The 17,239-nt window shown below is 38.3% G+C and overlaps 1 long non-coding RNA gene across 1 annotated transcript; it reads left to right on the top strand.

Moving 5' to 3' along the window:
* Nucleotides 1-2,108: 2,108 nt before the first annotated feature.
* LOC116785376 lies at nt 2,109-15,185 on the top strand. Its single transcript, XR_004356509.1, has 4 exons — nt 2,109-4,366; nt 5,396-5,477; nt 11,719-11,812; nt 11,963-15,185. It is a non-coding gene; the product is annotated as an uncharacterized LOC116785376 (long non-coding RNA).
* Nucleotides 15,186-17,239: the final 2,054 nt, after the last annotated feature.

Here is a 17,239-nt window from a genome sequence, read left to right as displayed (position 1 = left end):
TAGCTGTCTCAGCTTCTACTTTTGAGAGTTTTTGTAATAAGTAAGCAATGGTAAAATTTACTCGTCAAAATATGTATTGTACTTTCTGTATATTATAGCTAATGCTTTGTTGGGACTGGGGAGTTGTAAGCTGTGGAATAGTCAACTGCTGTGTTACTATTATAAATTGACTATCCTGCAACTGGTAGTTGGCAAAGATAAAGTATTTTGCTCTACTGAGTATGTATACTATATCCTGTTTTTCTAAAAATATTGTCTTAAGTGTACTCATTGGAAAAGAAGAAAAGAACAAGGATCAAGGAGTCAAGGATGAAAATGATAAAGAAGAGCCAAAGAGAACATCTGGATCATCTGGGTACCATTCCCATGTCCAGCTTCAAGGACATTTGAGTTAATTAAAGATACTGATGGAAAGTCCCTGGCAATCAAAATGGGCCTGCAACAGAACCAACCAGAATGAAGCCCACGAATTCAAGCCCAATCAAGAGCTAACAAGTGACTATGGGAGGGGGTTGAAAAGAGTATAAAAGTAACTGTTTATTTGTATTGCGCTTGTGGGCTGGTGGAGAGCAGGGGTCTCTCTAGGCCACCCAGCGCTGATTTGCTTATCTGCATTTTATATAAATCTTATAATAAAAATTGCTGCTATATTTTGATTTGGTTTATTTACCTGTAACAGTTTTGAAACATAATTGGAGCAGGCTTTAAAGTTGTTTCCAAAAATTTTATTTAAAAAAAAAAGGCCGTAATTGAAATTATGCCAATAATCAATCAGCCATAACCTTGTCAGAAAGCTGCTTTTTTCCTGTAAACTTTGTTCCTGTTACATCAGTGCTGTCATGGACAATCTTTAAATTCTCCTGAAAAAGCAAAAAACTCTGTGATTCAGTTAAAATCTGTAATGACTTTTGGTGTGTCATTTCTCCAACACAATCCTACCTAGGACCTCACAGAAGAATCTGTAGCAGAGCTGCACAAAAGCGAGGTGATCAAGGCTTTGATCTTGGTTGGCTGCATACTTAGTAAAGCTCATTATAAACCTTAGTACATATGTGCTTTTACAAATTGTGAGATTGCAGAGTTTTTGGGAACAAACTGCATTGAAGTGCACAAGTCAATGCTTGTTATTCCTGTGAAAAACTTGGGTGTTAGCCAGATCCCTTTCTCGTATCAATATTATCAGATATCTAAGCAAACCAAGCTGTGACTCTATGCAATTGTGTGCATCAGGACTAGAAAATTTGGAGAGTTAAAAACAGTGCTTAGTTTGCTGATGGTACAAAGACACCTTTCTGGTCTGGATCTGCTACATGCTCCAGCACGGCTGCTGCAATTGTGATGGCAGCAGTTAATAACAAAATGAGCCAAATAGGCTGGGTAAACTTTGCATGTAGCAGTTCAAACAAATCTTGACTCTTTCCTGATGAAGTGGTGGAATACATGATTAATCGGTTGTATGCATCAATAGGGCACAATGCTAGCTACAGTATAGATGGAAAGGAGTTTTTTATGCTGTTTATTTCGTTTTGTCCAAATAGATAAGGCAGCTCTTTTTAAAAGACAACTGGAAATTGCTGCCTAATATCAATTTTGTTTCTGTGTACTACTTTTTCACCTTCATTTTGAAGTAGTTTATTTTGCTAAGAGTTCTGCTAAGAATTTTCAGTACCTGGAGCTATTTGTCTTTTGAAAGAAGGAAATATCTTTTAGCACCACCATCTCATTTCCTTTTTGTCTGTGACATTTTTAACTACTGTCCCCTCACTGAAAGCCCCCTTAAAACTCCTTAGACTTTTTAGCCTGTGTTCTTTTGAATCATGGAGGAGGTAAAAAAGAAACAGTATTCTGTTTAATCTGGGCCCTTTCTTCATAGAGCATAGCATGCTCTGGAAGCTGAGCAATCTCATTACGGCTAATTCGGTGGGAGCTGAAGTGGCTCACTGAAGTGCACTGGACTGCAGCCTCAGCCCCAAAGTGGTGCATGAATGAACTGCTGACATAGTTAGAGTAGAACATTAAGAATAAAAGATTGAATGTCATTTTTTTCCTGCACCAGTTGTAATACTTGAATGTGTTTGTTAGGCTAAGTCATGTCAAATTTGGTAAATTAATGTTTCATTGAAGGTGAGTAATAGAATAGAAAACCGTTAGGCTTTTCTATGTAAGCTAGTGGTTTAAACTATATCTAGTAGGACTCAAGGGTTGGATATGGTAAAACCTGAACTTGGTAGCTTAAGGATGGTACAGTGCATTGAGTTGATACTTTTATGGGAATGAGATCTTGCTCCTGAGTGACAACTTTCCGCTCAGAGCCCACCTGCCTATATTTAAAGCCAGGGCTCTTTTTTCCCTATGTACATAATTTATCTCATTTTTATCTGTTGTTTCACTGACCACTCGCTCTGTCTCATAAGGTCTTTCTGCCCTCATTTATACCGCTTCCCTCATTCTCACTACTATGAATACTTTCATGAATTGGCAAACTATCATATCTCATTGCTTCCTTCCCTGTCTAGGTTGTTGCTGAGAAAAGAAAAATATCTTCTGAAATTACAATCCAAGTATAATAAATTATGCAGAGGCAAAAAGACCAAAATTTGCCAAGCCAGTAGTACCCACAAGCACCTTACATGCTGATATTGTCCATGCTGATTTCTGAAACTCTGATTTCTTGAAGAAATCAAGAAACACCAAATATTTGAATTTTTTCAAGTGAAGTGTCAAGTGCTAACATGATATAGTAATACCTAGGAGATCACTTCATATGAATTTCAATTCATCCAAGTCTTTCACATTGTAGAAGTTTTCATTACTCATTGAATCCACAGGAATTTGGGATTACTGGCTTATGAAGTTCTTCATAATGAAAGACCAGTAAATAATTTATCTAAAGCAAGAAGAAGTCATTAATATTATATATACCAGGATGTCATGTGTAACAGGTATGTCTGTATTTAGCACCACGCTGTTATTGGTAGCCATGGAACCTGATCCTGTGTGGTGTTGCTCTGTTTTGATACCTCTTTCAGACCAGATTAAATAGATCAGGAAGGGTGCCAGTTTTATTTGACACAAATAAATGTGTAAACAAAATTAATGTGTAAACAGATCTATTATATAGCAACTTAGTAAGTGAACAAAGACTTCAACGGTTTTGTCCCTTTTAATACTTTGTGGTTTAGGTGAAACTGATAATAATTTTGTTGCAAAAATGTTTAAAAATTTGGTGGTTCAAAACTGATAGTCATTGTAATACCTTTTTTGACTCAAAAAAAAAGTCGTCTTTTGTTCACGTCAAACCATTTAATAATTACCATATGTTAAACTTAAAACCTTTAAAGAGCTATGGTGGGGAAAGACATATGAGATGTTACCTTAAATTCTTTTTTTTTAAATATCTTTCCTTCTTGTTGAAGTGTTGAAGTTTAGTGTAAATTTATGAAATATTCATTGGTACCCTGGTTATGGTCAGTTCTTCTACCTCAGAAGTGGAAGATTTAAGTTCTATAGCACAGTGTCTTTCATTATAGTTAGAAAGGAATCTGAATGAAGTATAATAACTTCAAAGTTAAATGCCGTGCAAGCATACACAAACAGCTTCCTGTACTCTAATGTAAGCTGAAAGGAAAGGACAAAGGAAATATAGTTGATAAACAAAACTTCCTCCTTTGCTTTTCTAGTCTAGTTGAAAATCCAGCCAAGAAATGTAAGGAGTTCATTCAAAAAACCAATTTTTACATTTAGTTTCTCTAGATTTTTTAATTTTATTTTTACAGGTAATGGTCAAATAAGTCCCAAAATTTTTAATGGCTTCAGAATAATGAACAGTTCACTGGAAAGGTTGCCCGGATATGTTCTGTACTCAACAACTGAGCTTTTATTTAGTTTTATCTCATAACAATTACAAGAAATCTTGAATTAGGCTTTATAATAAGGAAAAAACAAGTTTGGTTTGATATGGAATGTTATAAATCTACCACATTCACTCTTCTGACTATTTGTTTTACAGCTGGGAGGACCATGACTGTAACTCAGAATAGCAGAGAACAGCTAACAGGCTTGAGAGTAACAAATGCCCTGGTAGAAAAGAGTGGGATAACTAAAGAATTATTTTAGCAATTTGAAGTGTGGAGGACAAGGGAAAGCTGATGAGGAGGAAAGCTGAGGAAGAAATCTGAAGATCAGACACCAGAATAGTTGCTATTTATAAGATGGTAGGGGCTTGGAAAAGAAATAGAGGAATGTGAGCTGCTTCAGGGGTAACAGGAATAAGAGACAGAGGAAACAGAGACAAAATTTCTAGCCAGAGGCTATCAGAGAAGGAGCAGAGCAGAATAGGGGGAGTTTTCAGTCATACAGAAGCAAGGTAAAATGGCCATCATTGCATCACTAGTTAACATTTTTGACAGTCATGACCTTAGTTTTACAAGTCTTTTTTAAAAGCACAGCAGTCTGGGTGTTAATAAAGCATTCCTCTTCAGTTTCATTGATGTATAGGTTATGTAAATACATTTCTGTTGTTTATTTACCAAGAATACGCAAAGCTGAATTCCTTAATTATGATAGTTATGACCTCTAGCTAATATAGTAATCATTGCTGCTAACATTAAGATTCAAGAATGATTTTCTGTTCACAAATACTTTTCACAGACAGACAGGCAGAAATTCCTGTTGATATACATGGAGAATTATCAAAATAATGTTTTTTAGCAAATCTAGAGTTTGACATATCTGTACAAAAAAACCCCCAAAACATTTCAGATGATCTTAAAATAAATAGAGATATGTTTATAATATTATTCTTTGAAGTTAAGAACAGGAGAGTAGATACCAGTACAGATATTTCCCTGTGTAATGTAGTTACAGTGATATGTGAGGATTTAACATATGTCACCTCAGTTGCCAAAGTTTATAGTTCACCAAAAAAACCCAAAAGTACTGCATACATTCCATAGAAACCATTTGTGCAAGACAATGTTTATTTATGCAAATACTACTAAAATTGCAAAGGTGTCTGCCAGGAAGATAAAGCAGATACATTACAGAGAAGTAAAGCACAGTCAGATAATTTGACACCACAAAGCAGTAGCTTTGTGGTTTGGCAAGGTGTAAGATAAAATGTTCTTTTACTTGTCAGGGACAACATGTTCAGGTTTTAGTGACATAAACAGCTCCTTTAATTTTCATCTTGTACATAGGTAAGCACACTTATACAGAATGGAGAGCCCTGAAGCTATAAATGCATAATGAACCAAACCTCAGAATATTTGTTCATGTCCCTACAGTTGCAAAATAGAATTATAACCTGCCTTGTTAGTACATATTTTGTGGAACAAGTGTAAAGTGTTTCTCAACACTTTTGCTGTCTGTTTTCCTCCTTTCTCCTACAACTTAGGTTCAGAAACAATCTGAATGTCTAGGAGAACTTGGGCAGATGTGAAGAAGTGAGACCCTTCTTCTCCAGCACCCCTGCACAGGTAACACTAGACACCAGGACAGAATTAGGCTCCTGAGGCCCTATCAGAATTCCCTCTCACCACCTGCATCCACTGAGCTAAATTTAAATACTCCTACTGAGTTCAGTGATACAGGATCAACCTTTTTTGCCCCATGCCTCTGCCAAGGTAATATTCACCTGTGGTGTCAGTTTTGAGTCCTTAGTTCACTGTACCGATTGTTCCAAATTATTTCCATTCCATTCACAAGGAAATAGCAAGTATCCAGTTCTGTGGGAGGACGGGTGTTGTAGGGTTGTGCCTGTTGCCTCCCCCACTCTGGCACTCCACTCTGTTGCTGATACCCCTCTTACTATGATGACAGTTTTAGTTAGAGACCACAAATCTGTGCCTGCTACCTCAAATCCAAATTCACTGCTGCCCGTGTCTCTCCTCTGGGAGTCTAACCTTGGCATACTGCCAACCATTTTAAGACTCAAAATTAACTTAATTCAGCCCTATTCACAAGATCAATGAGTTCCCTCTCAAATATATTTTATGTGAAGCAGATTTGTGAAAAGTGTTTCTTAAGCAGTGCAATTTCAACGCAGCTATTGTGGCAGTGCATATGCATCGCCAAATCATCGGCTGGGGATGAGGTTGCTTGATCTATTATGCAGTCACAGCAACAAGAAACACACTGTGCTCCTATTTATTCATTTTACCATTTGCAACTCACCTGATAAGTGTGTTTGCATGAAGTTGTCCATTTTCCCCTTTGGAATACTTTGTCACAATTTTCCAACAATAATGACAAAATAGTCTGTTAATAACATGAATTGACAAGTTTCTTAGTAAGACCATTGTGTTCTCACCAATACCTAGGAAACAGAAATAATGAAAAGGCACATTCTTAGTCCTGGCAAGTCACAGTTGCATTTTCATGTTCTTGAACAAGCAGAAATGAGACAGTCCTCCCAACCAGAGATTAAAAGAGTTTAATTCACTCAACAAGCAGAGGCAACATAAGAGTATTCATCAAAGCCAGGTGGATAAAGAGGAGACACAGTAGTTTTGAACTGCATTTAGTGTTCCAGTGTTTTGCTGAAGTTAAATATTGCTCAGGACATAACCTGAAATTAGAAGCAAGTTGTCATTGTTTACCTCCTGACGCATCTCAGATTAGTGGCTTTTTTTTTAGACCTTTCATCTGTAGAACAGGTAACCTGCATACTTCGATGATTTTTAGGCTTGTCTTTTTGTTGTGTAATAGGACGCTGCTAGTGCTTGGAACCTGTCCTTTCCTCTCTTTGTGTTCCTCACTGTAAGCCCAGTTTCTTTCAGGGAGTGAAGAACAGCAGTGACCTGTTATAAAGTCTGGCACTTCACTAGCCTGTATCCTGCAGTGTTTAAGTACTTTAAAAAATGGGGCAGGCTTTAGAAAACAGCCTTCCAACTGATTTCATGCATCTAATAATAACCTCTTAGGCGAGGAACAGTACATGTGCCTCACGCAAGTGATCATATTGTCAAAGTAGACAGAGACATACAAGCTCAGAAAAACAGTTTTTTACAGGCTGTGGATCGGTTTTTTGTTCTTTCCATCCTGGACAAAGGCATCAATTCAATATTGGGATGGCCATCATGGAGCGAAGAAGACAATTTTCTTCCCTGTGGTTTTAGCATAAAAGGATTTAGTCAACTCTCACTATTCTCATTGAGGACTGGCCTGAGTATTTCTTGCACGTGATTTCATGGCTTATTTGCTTTTGTGCATTACTCAGTGGATGTCGGTGATAAGGTTGCACTTTCTGAGTGGTTAAATTTATTAACATTAATAGCTAGAGATACGGAATGCTGGGTACTACTGTGATCATATTAGCTCTCCGAGCAAAACTTTCCCAAACAGAAATAGCAGTGTGCCTATCTGTCCTAAATCAAAACAGCCATCAGGCTTCCACTTAAAATTTCACTGATTCTACATCTGTATGCTAGTTTGGTCCAAGCCAAAGAACACTGTGTACATTAGCATTTCACAACTTAGTAATCATTCTCAAACATTATAGGTTTCTGTAGAGACTGTTGGAATTAGATGAGTTGCTTTTCATAGGAGAAAAACCAGTTCTATTCAAAATACTAACAGAGAACTAACAGGAAAATATTAAAAAAAGAATGAGAAAATAAAAGATTGAGAGTATATTCCCATTTATCATAATCTCCTTTTTCCAAAGCTTTACATACATTAAATTTTTTGTGAAGCACTCATTCTGCTATGCTAGCAAAGGATGTCATAACATTAACATGCAAAATGACATAGAAGGTTCTTGCTGCTCGGTTCTTTCACTTGTTAAAACCTTCAGTGATACTATCAATCATCGTAGAAGCACTGCAGGGATCTGAGTTTTCATCTTGTTACATAGGTGAATGAAACATTAATTGTTTGATATCAATGTATTATTTGGCAGTTTGAAGATTTTTTTTTCCTGACAGCAGTTTATATGGGCTTCTGAGTTTCCCTTGTTCTGTAGAAGTATCAGTGAGAGGAAAATAAAGAGATGCAAGTCTAGGCAACCTTTTTCTTTCCTGAAACAAGAGCTCAAATAGGTTTATATTTAAGTTACAGAAAGAGTCCTCAATTATTTAATATTTCTTTTCTAATTTATTAAATACCTGTCTTGTTCATTCAGATCAACTCCACTGGGATTCAGCAGTGTGTTATTGATCATAGCAAGCCCTGGACAGGCAAAAAACAGCTCACCCAGTTTCAGTTAAAAATGTCTCTGTTACATGGAATTGCATCTTTTCTTAATTTATGGCAATTCAGGTGACCGGCAGTTAGAAAAACTAATTGAGGTTGCTAGAACAAATGAAAAGTATTTTACTTTTGCCTGAAGATATTCATGCAGCAGATTCATGTCACTTAATTAGCCACTTAATTGGCATGAGGTATACCAGTGAGAATGAGAAATAATATCACTGATTCCAGTGATATCACTAATCACTAGAAATATCACTAATTTTAGTGATATTCCAATGATGAACCTGAACATTGTCTTTTGAACATTGTCATCTTCTTACTCATAAGGAGCCTTCCAGATTTAATATCTCTATTTCAAGTTCACAGAATGAAGTTCAACGACCCATTTAGAGCAAAAATCTCATACTCTTTTTACAGCTCAGCAGTAACCTCTGATATGAAAGCTCCCACGATGTGTGGAAAGGACATTTGTGGGATACTCTCCTCATCTAAAAGATTTGTAGTAGTGAACTGTGTTATAACTTCACTGCAGCCAATAGCGTAGTTAATAATAGTTAAAACCCGATCTGATTCTGGTGCTGAATTTCCTATGGTTCTGCTACTTCCTGGCAGTGTTCAAACTCTTTCAGTTTACCTTGCAGAACTCAGACCACAGTTGCATCCTGATACCAAAACTGATCCTTTTGTAAATTGAAATATACTGCCTTCTATTTCTTATCATGGAAAGAAATTCCAGAGGAGGAACAATACTCATAAACTGAACTTTGCCAGAGTATTTTTTGTATTAAACATTACAATAACAGTCTGTAACATTACACTGAATTTACCATACCAAGCATATATATAAATTCAATAGAAGACATTGTCAATTTGGCAGTGTTTCATCAGACATCTTAGTTATCTGATTACATTAATGCTACATATCCCAACTCTCCTTGTTCTGGTTATATCTCTCCCTGTTGGAATCCAAGCCCTGGAGTCAAATTAGAAAATTTCTCTACTCTTTGAAATTGTTGGATCAAAGAAATGAGTGACATCTCTGATCTCTGAGAATAGAAAAGCACACGCTTTGGTAAGATCTTGCTCACTGTTAAGAAATCGTGACTGGAGACATAACACATGGTTAAAACAGAGTTTTAACCAAACTTCATGGCCAAAACCATGAAGTCCAGAGCTCAAATCTCATCTGCAACTGACCTAATGTGATTCCTGGTGTTAGTGTTCAGATTCAGTCCCACACTGAAAACTGCAGATCCAACTTTTCTGTGTTTGGAACATAATGTTTAAATATGATAAAAATCACTAAGCTTCTCTCTAGCTAAGCTTAAATTAACCGGAGCTTTTCTGAGCCTCTCATGCCAATCTACTTTTTTTTTACTGGGTTCCTCATCCATTGCCATCACTTCAAATGAAAAAAATACTGCCTTTAATCAAATGAAACAGCATCATTAGCTGGTTCAGAAAACTCCTCAGGCATTAAGGAGATGCTGTGAAGCCAAGTGCTCTCTGTTAACTGTTACATTCAGACTGCTGGGAGAAAAGTGATTATCTGCAGCGTAGTGCATCCCAAAATGCAAACAGTAAGTCAGTCCCCATACGTTCGTGCATGCTGGAGCTGCCATTAACTGGGACGCAGACGGGGAGCTGTAACCCGTGTAAGAGATGCCCTCCCCTGCCCTCGGGAGCCCCCGTGGGCCGGAGGCGCCTGTGCCCGGCTCGGCATTGCCACCTCCCGGCCCAGCCCCGGCACTCTGGCCCGGGATTGTGCTGGAACACCAGCCCCTCTTCTTTTCCAAACAGCCGAGAGCACGGGCAATGTCACAGGCACTTCGAGCTTCCAAGTAGTGCTGCAGGGCGTTTTTTGCTTTACTCTGGCCCTGTAGGGAAGCCTGGATAGCAAGAAAAGATGGGGCACAATGGCGCTGGGGATCATTGCGTGGAAACCCGTGTGCGACAATATAAAGGTGCTTTCATATATGTGACGTGTGTGGATTGATGTACGACACTGCAGGTCAGCACTGTGTTTTCAAGTTCTAAGCTAGGCTGAGGACCCATTGTTGCACCAGGGATGTCCTTACCCATCCACCTCATTGGCACTACATTGGCACAGCATTGGCTGACTTCTGGCCAAAGTTCAGTATTTCTGTACTAGCACACAGAACAAATGGGAAGTGGCCTGAAGCCTCGTTTTCCTTGCCCATTCTCCATTTATCTCACCTTTCTATATAACCAGGAGTTTGTGAGGACATGTGATGTTTCTTCATCGCAGAGTAAAGCTAGGCTTAAGACATACATTCATTTAGTAGATGAGTTAGAGCTAATGCCTTCTTACCACACCTCTTATCCTAGGATTTGTTATTGCCTCTGTGCCAGATATCACTGGTGGAATGGCACTCCTCAGCCATGTCAGTGCAAAGTCTGATGGCTTAACTTAAGCTGTTGCGCAAGGCGGTTCAAGCTAAGCTGCAGTGTATTGCATGGACTATAGAAAATGCCCATATATTTTCTTCCATCAGCAAAATCGAGAGGGGCTCACATTCAGAGGGTAGCAGACAGCTGGGAGCTGTAGCATTGTAAATCTGATATTTTTTCTGTGAATATTTTGTCTAGGACTTCTACCATCCATTTCACTGGGCACTTTTAACAAAAGTGTACTTAGAACTTGGTCTTATTATAGTGTGGTGAAAGACTCATACTTTCATTTAAGTATTCCTCAACTTGCTGGGTATGAAACATTTTAACATTAAATTTAGAAAATGCACCCTCCCCTTACAGTTTTAAAGATTCTATTTAAGTCTCAGCAGTACATCAAAACATTCAAGTGTTGACTAGTTAACAAATACAACAAAACTAGAAGAAAATATTATATAGTTAGCATTATGTAGCTTTTCATCTGTAAGATGAATATGCCCAGCTATACAGCAGTCAAGAAACCATTTTAATTAGAACTTAAATTAGACTTTTTAGACCTGTGAAGAAGAAGACGGCAAAAATAGGCCAAAAGATACCACCAACCGCAGAGAAACTCATCATGCACCACCAATGTCCTGGTAAAAACAAAAATGTTCTCTAGCATGGCCACAATGGAGAAGGAAAGTGTTGCAAGCTCTAGCGTAGAAAGAGTGCTTATGTGAGAGCTTCAGATTAGCAGGCATGAAGAGTGTTTCTACATATTTGAACATCTCAAGAAGATGTATAAGACAGAGGAAAACCTGAACTTTCAGCAGCATTTTAGATTTCCTGCATCAGTAACTTTATGCACAGTTTTCCAAAGGAAAAATTCGATGAAAATTTTGTAAGATTTATAGCAAAGCAAAGGCTAGTTTTTGGACACTTTTTTCCTCTGGGTAAATAGTACATGTCAGTCTTCAGGACTGGCAGCTCAGCACTTTCTTCACCTTTCCATGAAGATAAAATAAATGTTAAAAAAAAAAGCTCATGTTTATGCTGTTTCTGAAATAGAGCAGAAATCACAGTGCTAATTGAAAGGCAAACTTCTCAGACCTTGTTTCTTTCTATATGCAGGTCATGAACTGAAATTTAACTAGATTCAAAGAGCTGACTGGATAAAAGGGTCAACATTTGGGGTCCCACAGATCATGGCAGCAATTATTGTGAGGTCAATAGCTGTAATATGGATACTGACTTTTGAGTTATTTTTTCAATTAGTCATCCGAGTGATATGAAACTAAATGTCTGGGCTGGTACTGACTAATGTGTGTATCACCGTAATTATCAGGGCATTTTGGCATATTTTTTCTTGCTATAGGATCATCTCAGAGTCAAGCATGCAAGCCAGAAGGCAACATCTTTTCTTCCGTGAAGACTACTGGCATATAACTGCAGTATTTTAGTTCTGCATTATGGCTGCAGATGTTTTCACACTTTTCTCTTTATTAAAAGATGAAACGTTTCATTCCACTCGGGAAAATGACCGATCTTGGCAATTGCTTACAGCACAGAGAGCAAGCAACCACTCATTCCTTTTCTTCCCTGCAATTCTGCTGCTCGTCCAGCAGGGGGAGATGCAGGAACGAGGAGCCAATTTCTCTCAACGTCTAAAGGAAAAGACCTGGGATCATTTGTCAGGAGAGTTCCCCTTTGTCTAAGCTACTGTACAACAGGTCAAATACAAGACATTTATGAGACACTTATTTACTATCTTAGTTTAGTCTTCGTTTTGCAGAGGAGTAAAAGGTCTATCAAGTAATTAGACAGTGTTTTCCAGGCCCTGGTATTGAGTGCTCATCAATAGTAAATCTTCTGAGTTTCAGCTGTCAGTCATTAGTAACTGAGTACATGTTTGAGCTGTGCAATTCCAGGTAAAAGAGACATAAATGTGGTTGAAAGGGAAAGTATAGATTTGTTTAGCTTTTTATTACTTAGTGCAGTATTTTTAAGCAAACAGAATAGTGCAACTAAGCAAAGGAAACTGAAATGGCAGCCTAAATTAATTGACTATGCATGATAATAGCTATTTAACTATGGATAAAAGGAAGTTTAGCTATCTATTCAGCATGTAATTTTTCCTGTACCTTACCAGTGTGTTGGTCTGTTTCATTACTAACATGTATTCATCATGCTGTTGTATCTTGGCCTATAGCATCGCTCTTCTTCAAGGAAGTTTGTTTCTTATTATTCATTTATCTTACCATAGTACTCTGTCAGGATCAGATCATGTGAACGTTCCCTACGTGGGTTTGATTTCATTCCTACACTTGTGCCCACAAACACTTTTGTACTTTTGGAGTACTAGGATTGCAAGTAGATGCAGGAAACAATGGCAGCAAACAGACAACTTACCTGCTCTAAGTTAAGCAAGTACAAAGCTCTGTATGATTTTGGCTTTACTCATGCCTGGTTTATCCAGTAACTTCCATCTGTTTAGGTTTTGCTGGCTGGTTTGGTCATTATCTTTGGCCCTCATGTCTCTTTCTCAAACTGTGCAGTGTCACGATGATCTTTTTCCCCTCTCTCATTAGGCATTTGTTAGACCAAGACATATTACCTTTCATTTACCAAGCTGGACACTGTAATAAACCAGAAAATATCTGGCCAGATCCTGAAAGCATTTGACATTCATGCACAAGGAATTTAAATATAAAGTTATTTGACACCCCAATAACTGTATACTTACACTGTGCTTTTTGCCTTGATTCCCTTTATAAATGCTCTGTGTGCAGCTCTTTTAGAGCTTCGCATTCTGACATAGGCTGTCACACTATGACTTCTTTCATTAGGTATGCATTTAAACTGTGAAGCAGAAGCAGCCTTCAGGCCGGGTAGAAAATATCTAAATCTTTACTTATCAAAGTTTGGGTTTAGATATGAGTCCAGACTTCACAGCTAGCACTGCCTCTGAAATAGTCTTTTTTGGGTGGTTTGCTCAATGCTCCCTCAAAACTCCAGAGCTAAGCTCATGAAAGTCGACAACACTTTGCAGAATATGTTACTTACCAGTCGTATTCTCTTTATGTTCTTCTGCCTACTGGTTATATCAGCCTGATAAGCTCCTAAATACAGATAAAAAGTAGCAGAGGTGAGGCTTGTCTTATCTGCCTACTTCATCACATGGTCAAAGGATACATTAGCAACCACTTCACTGGGGATAAATATATGCCACACACAGAGTTGTTGCGCTCAGGTTGGGACAGACAAATCTCCTTTTCAAAGAATGGATGAGGCAAAACCAGAGCTTATTCTGGAAGCTTTCCATGCCAGACTAGGCGATAATGTCAGATCCTCTCTTTTCTTTAATCAAAGGGGTGAACTTTTAGCATGTGTCACTGTGGACATGTTTATTTGTTTAGAGCTACTTGATCAGGTGGAAACAGGACATGGTCACAAGGGATAACCACAGAGCAACCAGGCTGGGAGATGTCCTTGTAGAACTGTGCGAGTCTTGAACTGAAAAGGAAGAAAATAGGAGAGAAGCTGCCTCTGCCTCAACAGGCAGGATCACCACGGTTCTGGAGGAGGAGATGATGTAAGGAGGCTGCAGCTGCACATATACCATGCGGGGGGCGGTTCTAGGAACTTCCCCATCTCTGCCTGCCCAAGATCCTGATAAGTATAAAATATTGTGAAATTGTACTAGATATTTGTGTTTAAGTAGGAAACTGAAGATTTAGTGCATTTGGCATCTTTTTTTCCTAACTTTTCTGGTAATTTTTAGACGAGAATCTTGGGCTGGACACAGATAGATCTTGAGGTGTAAATCTGGTGCAGTTGCATCCTGATAACTGCATGAGCACTCATGCAGACTGTGCATGAAATGCTGGCATTTGAAAATATGAAAGGGGGAAAAAAAGTGGATTACATTTGATACTATTGTGAAGGATTTGCTCTGCTTCTGAAGATTGCCTTACATCTGCGCTTTTTTAAAGTCAGGGCAACTAGATTTTTTTCCAGTTTCTCTGCCAGAGCTAATGTGCCTAGGGAAATGCAGGGACTCAGTCCTACTTCGAAGTCCAGTTGAGACCCAGGAATGAATGTGCACCATTATCTTCCTTACACTCATTTTTTTGGGAGCTCTTCCTTTGTTTACTCTCTCCTGAAACAAAACTTATCTGCCACCCTGTTCAGACTGCAAAGAAAGTGATTTTCATCACTTGTATTTTTTTAGCTATCACCTTATCTCCAGCCTGAAAGGTGGGATAAGTTGTGTCTTCATTTGAGTATAGCTCCAGGCTTCCACTTAAAACATTACAGACAAGATGTTTTAGGATCTAGTAAGAGCAGTGATCCTGCTCCATGGATTTAGCTTTGAAATGCGTAGATTTAAAAAGTCCACCTCTGTAACATAGTTATTTGTTAGATTTTAATCAAGAATAAGGATCCTAAATTTACTGTCTAAATATGTCTAGGGCTTGGACAAATTTTTTCATCACTGATATTCTAATTATATAAAATAGATGTGGATGTAAACAGAAAGCATTTTTTTAATGACTAATAAAAATATAAGTGGATCTAAATAAGTATCATATGGTGTTTGATTTTAAAAGATAAGGGAAGTGATCCTTCCCCTGTACTCTACGTTGGTGAGGCCACACCTTGAGTATTGTGTTCAGTTCTGGGCCCCTCAGTTCAGAAAGGATATTGAGGTGCTGGAGTGGATCCAGAGAAGAGCAACAAGGCTGGTGAAGGGACTGGAGCATAAGTCCTATGGGGAGAGGCTGAGGGAGCTGGGGTTGTTCAGCCTGGAGAAGAGGAGGCTCAGAGGTGACCTCATCACCGTCTATAACTACCTGAAGGGAAGTTCTAGCCAGGTGGGGGTTGGTCTCTTCTCTCAGGCACTCAGCAATAGGACAAGGGGGCACGGGCTTAAGCTCCGCCAGGGGAAATTTAAGTTGGATATCAGGAGAAAATTCTTTACAGAGAGAGTAATCAGGCATTGGAATGGGCTGCCCAGAGAGGTGGTGGATTCACCATCCCTGGAGATTTTTAAATGCAGATTGGACATGGCACTGAGTGCCATGATCTAGTAAATGGACTGGATTTGGACCAAGGGTTGGACTCGATGATCTCGGAGGTCTTTTCCAACCCAATCGATTCTATGATTCTATGATTCTATAAGAGATCATCAACTGTCAGATAAACTCAGAGTTTGGCTTGATTTTAGCTCAATTTCACAAATTAAATGCAATAAAATATAAGTTCATGGACTATCATTTTAAATTATTGTCATTGATGGATAAGATTGTTAAGGAAATAATCCCTGTATCTTTCTGTGCTAGGCACAGTCAACTGTGTCAAATTTCTGAAGTAATATTGCATCAAATGTATATCTGTTATGTTCCCCAAGCTTATAAGAAACTGGGTAGATCTAATAAATGAGAACTGCTTGGTTTTAATATGAGGGAAAGAATAGTGAAAGTATTCTTCTTTGACACAGATTCTTGTAGTGAATGGCTATTGCCATCTGAAGTGGAGTCTCATTCTGTCATTTCTTGCTAGAAAAAGAAAGATTAGTATATTTTAATGGAGTATCTCTATATAATGGTCTGCACAAAGATAGAGTCCCTACTTCTTCCCACCCCCACCCTCCTCCCAAAAATGGTAAGTTACTGCTGTGTATTTACTACAGTTTTTCATTATCTTCATTTACTCTGTGCCCTTTAGCTCCCTGATAGATAATTAATAATATATTTAGTCTTGGGGTTATTTGTATTTGTAACTTTACTCTTTGGGAATCTTAACCAGTCTGAACTGTATCTGACCTAATTTTTCAAGTTTTTGTTAAAAGCAAAGTTATTAATCTTCAGATTTCTCAAGCCAAGTCATGCATTAATGTTCTCAAAGTAACAACCACAACTAAAATCCCTTGTAGCAAACTAGCTAACCAAGAAATGTAGTTTCATGGTGTGGCCTCTTCACCTTTTTTCTTGCACCTCCACTTTTGCTCTGATGTCATGAGCAGTACAATGCTGGCGTGGTCAAAACTATAGTCATGTCCATGAAAACTATTACAGTCACTTATGTATTCCTTAAATCATGACAGACACACATGCACACATGTACATATTCATGAGGGTAAGGATTTTGCTAGTTTAGTAGGGGCCACTGAAATGATGCTTGTTATTAACAAAAACCTTAAAATGCACCTAACAGCAATAATCACTGCTGAACTTTCAGCTGCATTGTCTGTGCATCATTTGTATTGACATGCCTCCTCTTTTTTTTGCCACAAAACTAGCAAACCACTCCTTTCTAATGTGAAGAGAAGGCAGAACATTAATTGTTTGAGAGGAACTTGAGGATAACAATTACAGTGATTCCCAGGATGCTTTTAGTGATCCTGAAAGCTGAACATCAAAGCATTTGCCTTTGTTTCACATTCTCACAAAGCAAATCTACACAGGTAATTGATGAATGTAATTTTCCCCCTTCTTGTGCTGCAAGGAGTGTTCTGAGTTCCTGCTATTGTCCCTATGCCTGATGCCTGTCCCTGCCACTTATTGCTTTTGTTGGCCGATCACCCGGGCTTCGTGTTGCCACACAACTCCTTGCCCTTTAGAAAATCCTTTAACTCCACTTTCTCCTCTGA

The sequence above is a fragment of the Chiroxiphia lanceolata genome, chromosome 4, assembly GCF_009829145.1.
Source record: "Chiroxiphia lanceolata isolate bChiLan1 chromosome 4, bChiLan1.pri, whole genome shotgun sequence".
NCBI classification, from domain to species: Eukaryota; Metazoa; Chordata; class Aves; order Passeriformes; family Pipridae; genus Chiroxiphia; species Chiroxiphia lanceolata.
Note: the sequence above shows the minus strand (reverse complement) of the source record. Positions and strands in the feature narration are given on the sequence as shown.